At 47.4% G+C, this 6,962-nt stretch overlaps 1 pseudogene; it reads left to right on the forward strand.

The window, feature by feature from the left end:
• The window catches only part of LOC119922864, a 9,970-nt pseudogene extending 4,036 nt beyond the window's left edge, over window positions 1-5,934 (forward strand).
• Window positions 5,935-6,962: the final 1,028 nt, after the last annotated feature.

A 6,962-nucleotide genomic window follows, 5' to 3' on the forward strand; every position in this document is an offset into this window, starting at 1 on the left:
CGGACCTCTGAAACCCCAGGAGGAGGAATTCTGTCACAATAAAGACATTGGCCATTTTCTACTTGGTTTCCTGGGAACAAAGTGGACATGAAATGAGAAAGTGGATGATTGGAATTCCTTCCCCTCTGCCTTCAAACAGGCCCACGTCTCCCTCATCCTAAAAAAACCCCTCTCTTGACCCCACTGCCAATTCTAATTATCGCCCTATCTCCCTTCTACCATTTCTATCCAAACTCCTAGAACGAGTCGTCTACACTCACTGCCTCGAATTCCTCAACGCCAACTCTCTCCTTGACCCCCTCCAATCTGGCTTACGTCCCCTTCACTCCACCGATACTGCCCTTTCAAAGGTCACCAGTGACCACCTTCTTGCCAGATCCAATGGCTCCTACTCTATCCTAATCCTCCTCGACCTCTCAGTTGCCTTCGACACTGTGGATCACCCCCTTCTCCTCAACACGTTACCCAACCTTGACTTCACAGACTCCTTCCTCTCCTGGTTCTCCTCTTATCTCTCCGGCCGTTCATTCTCAGTCTCTTTGCGGACTCCTCCTCCCCCTCCCATTCCCTTACTGTAGGGGTTCCTCAAGGGTCAGTTCTTGGTCCCCTTCTGTTCCCTGTCTACACTCACTCCCTTGGTGAACCCATTCGCTCCCAAGGCTTCAACTATCATCTCTATGCTGATGACACCCAAATCTACATCTCTGTCTCTGCTCTCTCTCCCTCCCTCCAGGCTCGTATCTCCTTCTACCTTCAGGATATCTCCATCTGGATGTTTGCCCGCCATCTAAAACTCAATAAGTCCAAGACTGAACTCCTTATCTTCCCTCCCAAACCCTGTCCGCTCCCTGACTTTTCTGTCACTGTGGACAGCACTACCATCCTTCCCGTCTCACAAGCCCCCAACCTTGGTGTCATCCTCGACTCCGCTCTCTCATTCACCCCATACATCCAATCCGTCGCCAAAACCTGCCGTTCTCACCTCCACAACATCATCCACCCTTTCCTCTCCATCCAAACTGCTACCTTGCTGGTTCAATCTCTCATCCTCTCCTGACTGGATTACTGCATCAGTTGCCTCTCTGATCTTCAATCCTCTTGTCTCTCCCGCTTCAGTCTATACTTCACTCTGCTGCCCCGATTATCTTTGTACAGAAACGCTCTGGGCATGTCACTCCTCTCCTCAAAAATCTCTAATGGCTGCCTGTCAACCTACGAATCAAGCAAAAACTCTTCACTCTCGGCTTCAAGGCTTTCCATCACCTCGCCGCTCCTACCTCACCACCCTTCTCTCCTTCTACAGCTCAGCCCTCACCCTCCGCTCCTCTGCTGCTAACCTCCTTACTGTGCCTCGTTCTCCCCTGTCCTGCATTCAACCCCTGTCCCACGTCCTTCTCCTGGCCTGGAATGCCCTCCCTCCACACATCCGCCAAGTTAGCTTTCTTCTTCCCTTCAAAGCCCTACTGAGAGCTCGCCTCCTCCAGGAGGCCTTCCCAGACTGAGACCCATTTTTCCACTCCTCCTCCCCTTCTCCCCTTGCCCTGCCTTCTTCCCCTCCCCATAGCACTTGTGTATATTTTTAAAGATTTATTACTCTATTCATTTTACTTGTACATATTTATTATTCTATTAATTTTGTTAATAATGTGAGTATAGCTATAATTCTATTTGTTCTGGCGATTTTGACAGCTGTCTACATGTTTTGTTTTGTTGTCTTTCTGCCCCTTCTAGACTGTGAGCCCCTTGTTGGGTAGGGACCATCTCTATATGTTGCCATCTTGTACTTCCCATGCACTTAGTACCATGCTCTGCACACAGTAAGTGCTCAATAAATACGATTGAATGAATGAATGAATTTCAGGCACTATGCTAAGTGCTGGAGTAGTTACAAGCTAATCAGATTGGATAGAGTCCATGTCCCCCTTGGGGCTTACAATCCCCAATTTACAGATGAGGGAACTGAGGCCGGGGAAGTTAAGCGACCCAGCAGCCACGTGGCAGAGCTGGAATTAGAACCAAGGTCCTTCTGACTCCCAGACCCGTGCTTTTTTCACTAGACCATGCTGCTTCGAACTCTCTCTAACTACAAAGCTTTATTAAAATCATGTCTTTTCCAAGAGGCCTTTCCTAGCTACACCTTCTTTTCCCCTACTTCCTCCCCTTTCTACGTCACTTTGCACTAGGATCTGTATCACTAAAGTACTTGATATTCACTCCACCCCTCAGCCCCAGAGCACTTGCATACATATCCTTAATTTATTTTAATATCTGTCTCCCCTTCTATACTGCAAGCTGTAGGCAGGGAACATCTTTACCAGCTCTGTTGTACTGTACTCTGCCAAGAGCTTATTACAGTGCTCTGCACACAGTAAGTGATCAATAAATACCATTTGTTGATTAAAAGGCAGACTGTCCAGTCTTAGTCAAGAGTCATAGCTACCCTAAAAAGCCCCAGAGCCACATGCGTCTGAACGGTAACACTTGTGGCACAGTCTGAATGCTGCTGAACCTCAGGGATGATGTCTCCAACTGGCTCCGGGGTTTTCCAGGTAACGAGGCCTCTCAGGCAGAGCTCAGGGCTAATCTTCCCGGGGAATCCCCCTCCCCCATCCTGCCCAGAACAGCGGCTGATTTAAGGGGACTCTGAGGTCATCAGGGGACCATTGAGAACAGGTTACCTCACAAAGACTTTCCTGTCACAGCCACGAACATGCAAGAGGAGAAAAGGAGAAGTGAGAATCCAGAACCAGCAGAAACCCCTGACCCTAGACTTTTCCAGCAAGTCTGAGTGGCGAAAATAGATGAGAAAATGAATCTGCCCAAATCCCTCACCTCAAAGTGATATTTCTGTTTGGGGTATTTTTTAAGGGCTTACTATGAGCCAATGGGTGGGGGCAGATACAGGATGAAGAGAACAGACCTTCTGCCACTGAAGAGCCAAGTGATAGGATAGCAGGGGCTGTATCCCCATTTTATGGAGAAGGAAACCAAGGCCCAGAAAGGTGCAGTTAGGTGCCCAAGGACTGCCAATGGCGGAGCTGGTAGCACAACCCAGGTCCTGTAGCCTTACCATTAGCTCATGCTATCTGTAAGAGAGAGATCTCCCCTGAGGAAAATCTCAGACAGCTTCTTCGAGGTGAATATGTGTTCACCAATTTTCTTATGGAGGAGATTACTGCCCTAAACTAGGATCCTATCTTTCATTCAGTTTTCTCTTGGTAAACCCGGCAGCAGCAGGCTGAGTCGACAATCATCTGAGCCTATCTCTTAGGGGGTATTAGGTTGGGACAGGGTGCAAGCCTAGACAGAAGGAAATGGATATGTCTTCCCCAACTCACTCTCAGAGAATGGAAATTCCCAGACACAGAAGGGAGAATCTAGAAGGGCATGGAACCATGATAGTTTTATTTGTATGAGAACAAGTATGTAGACGTATTGTTGTATTGTACTTTCCCAAATGATTAATAAGAGGTGTTTACCCATGAGTTAATGCATCCCTGAGATCATGTGTTCAAAGCAATGTCTGTATCAGTTGGCGTTATGTGTGCATACATGCAGGATTGTGAGCAGAGGAGGAAATGTAGAAGTATGCAACTGTGAGTGTTTATCTGTATTCACACAAGATTATATCAGTGAATTTTTGTGTGCATATGAGTTTAGGTTTGTGCATGTATATGGAAGGGAGGCAGAGCACTGTAGTAGAAAAGACCCAGGACTTGGTTTTTTTTAATGGTATTTGTTAAATTCTCACTGTGTGCCAAGCATTTTACTTAGCTCTGGATTAGATACAAGCTATTCAGGGAGGACACAATCCCCATTTTACGGATGAGGGAACTGAGACCCAAAGAAGATAAATGACTTGCTCAAGGTCACACAGCAGACAAGTGGGGAGCAGGGATTAGAACCCAAGTCCTCCTGACTGACAGGCCCGTGTTCTATCCACTGAGCCAGGTCGATTCCAATCCCAGCCCTGCCACTGACATAGTATATGACTTCAGGAGAGTCACTTAACCTCTGGGGGCGAGTTTCTGCATTATTAAAAATGAGACTAGATTCACACACTTAGTACAGTGCTTGCACCCAGTAAGTGCTTAGTAAATATGATTGAATGAATACCTGCTTTCTGCAACTCTTAGATCGTGAACCCTGAGTGGGACAGGCAATGTGTCCAACCCGATTACCCAGCACCAACGCCATTTGTTGGCTAAGTGTTTTGTTATGGAGGAAGCACTGAATAAATAATTATTTGTCTGTGCTAATGTCTAGCTCCCCTTTTAGGCTGTAAAGTCGTTGTGAACAGGGAACATGTCAACAGATTTTTCTATACTGTATTCTTCATCATAGCACTTAATACAGTGCTCTGCATAAAGTAAGCACTCAATAAATGCCATTGATTGATTGATATCCTAGAGTTTTATATTTGAGAACACAGGTGAGAATGTGGGACTTAAGGTATCCCTAATGGTTCTATGGCTTTACAGACACCCATTTGCCAATGCACCTTTTGTGTAAGCCACAGTCATGCATAACATTCCCTAAAATGAGCACTATTAGAGAAACGTAGCGATGCACACAAAAATGATCATTTTAGAAATGCAGAAGCAGCATGGCCTAGTGGAAAGAGGGCAGAGCTGGGAGTCAGTTGACCTGGATTCTAAACCCGGCTCAGCCAAATGTTTGTTGTGTGGCCTTGGGCAAGTCACTTCACTTCTCTGTGCCTCAGCCCTTCTGTTCTCCCTCCTACCTGGACTGTGAGCTCCATGTGGGAAGTGACTGTGTCCACCCTGATTAGCTTAAATCTACCCCAGTGCTTAGAACAGTGTTTGACACATAGTAAGTGCTTAACAAAGACCATAAAAACCATATTTCTCGAGCAGGTCACCAATGGGCTATGAGCTCAGATCCCTTTCTACAGCTCCAAAGCCTTCCTAGATCCCTGTGAAATATGAATGCTGATTTTGGGGAATATAAGCCAAGACAGAAGAAGGCTGGGTGCTGAAACTACAAGTGGCTTTTTGTTTCTTTCAGATTCCTTTTTGTAAATTATGCCCCTTCTCTGAGCTTCCTTGAACAGTCCACAGATTCTCCCTGAACATGACCAACGTCACCACTGTGGCCATTTTCCTCCTCCTGGGGTTTTCGGAGGTGTGGGAGCAGCAACTGGTTCATGCCGAACTCTTCCTCCTGTTCTACCTGGGGCCCTGACGGGGAATCTCCTCATCGTTGCAGTCACCACCATCGACCAACGCCTCAACACCCCCATGTACTTCTTCCACAGGAATCTCTCCTTTGTCGACCTCTGCCTCATCTCTGTAACGCTCCCAAGTCCCTCCACAACTCACTGACCCACACGAAATCCATCTCTTTCCTTGGTTGCATAACTCAGGTCTTCTTGGTGATTTTGTTACTTGGTGCGGAACTGGTCATCCTCATGGTAAAGTCCTAAGACCGCTAGGTGGCCAGCTGCCACCCCCTGCGCTATAATGTCACCATGAACCAAGAGACCTGTGTAAAAATGGCCACCGCCTCCTGGCTTGGCAGGGGTATATTTGGGGTAATGTACATGACGGAGTCATTCTCCCTGCCCTTCTGTTGGTCCCCCGGAGTTCTGCAGTTCTTCTTTGACGTCCCCTCCTTGCTGACGGTCTCATGTTCCCGAGATTCACGTGGTTTTTTATTTCAGTTTGGCCTCTGGCTTTGTTTGTGCTTTATTCTCCTTTGTCTCCATTGTCACCTCGTACATCTGCATCTTCTGGGCCGTGCTGAGGATGCCGGCCACCGAGGGCGGGGCTAAGGCCTTCTCCACCTGCTTGCCTCATCTTACCATCGTCACTGTTTTCCTCTCTACGGCTTCCATTGCCTATCTTAAGCCTCCCTCAGATTCCCTCCTCAGCTGTGGACCTGCTGGTGTCCGTGTTCTACACCACAGTTTAACTCGCCCTGAATCCCTTCATCTACACGCTGAGGAACAGGGATGTGAAGTGTGCCCTGGAGAAGGTCCTGTAGTGGGGGATCCATTCCCTCCGAGATGCAGTGTGGCATAGTGGACAGAGCACTGGCCTGGGAGTAAGAATCATCTGGGTTCTAATCCCAGCTCTGCTACATAGCTGTATGCGAGATTTTGGGTGAGTCACAACTTCTCTGTGCCTTATTCCATCATCTGTAAAATGGGGATTAACACTGGGAGCTCGTTGTGGGACAGGGACTATGTCCAACCTGATCAAGCTGATCCCTCTGAAACTTGTATGTCACCTTGCTCCTCAAAAAACTCCAGTGGTGGCCCATCCACCTTTACATCAAACAAGAACGCCTCCTCTAGGCAAAATGTACCCAAAGAATCAGGCATAACCAGACAGCCAACAAGAAACGTTAAAAAGGCAAACCCAGCAGAGAGCTCATACATCCCAGCTTGAGTCAGGAAGTGAGAGGCAGTGGAGAGGAGCGGGAGAGGGAGCTTTGGAGTCAGAGGACCTGGGTTCTACTTCCAGCTGTGCCATTTCCTTCCTTCCTTCCTTCCTTCAATCATTTAATCGTATTTTTTGAGCGCTTACTGTGTGCAGAGCACTGTACTAAGTGCTTCGGAAGTACAAGTGGGCAACATATAGAGACGGTCCCTACCCAACATCGGGCTCACAGTCTAGAAGGGGGTGATATTGTTGTCACCCTACTTGTTGTGTGACATTGGGAAAGTCACTTCACTTCTCTGGGCCTCAGCTTCTTCCTCTGTAAAATGGGTATTAACAACCTGTTCTCTCTCCTACTTGGACTGTGAGCCCCATGTGGAACAGGGTCTGGAGCCAACCTGATGAACATGTACGTGCCCCTGCACGTAGTACAGTGCTTGATATATAGTAGGAGCTAAGCAAATACTTTTATTGTTATTACAATTGTTATCATTATTAATAATAACAAGTTATTGTAAGCTCCCTCTAGACTGGAAGTTCCTTGTGGGAAGAGATTGT

The sequence above is a fragment of the Tachyglossus aculeatus genome, unplaced genomic scaffold (assembly GCF_015852505.1).
Source record: "Tachyglossus aculeatus isolate mTacAcu1 unplaced genomic scaffold, mTacAcu1.pri scaffold_129_arrow_ctg1, whole genome shotgun sequence".
NCBI lineage: Eukaryota > Metazoa > Chordata > Mammalia > Monotremata > Tachyglossidae > Tachyglossus > Tachyglossus aculeatus.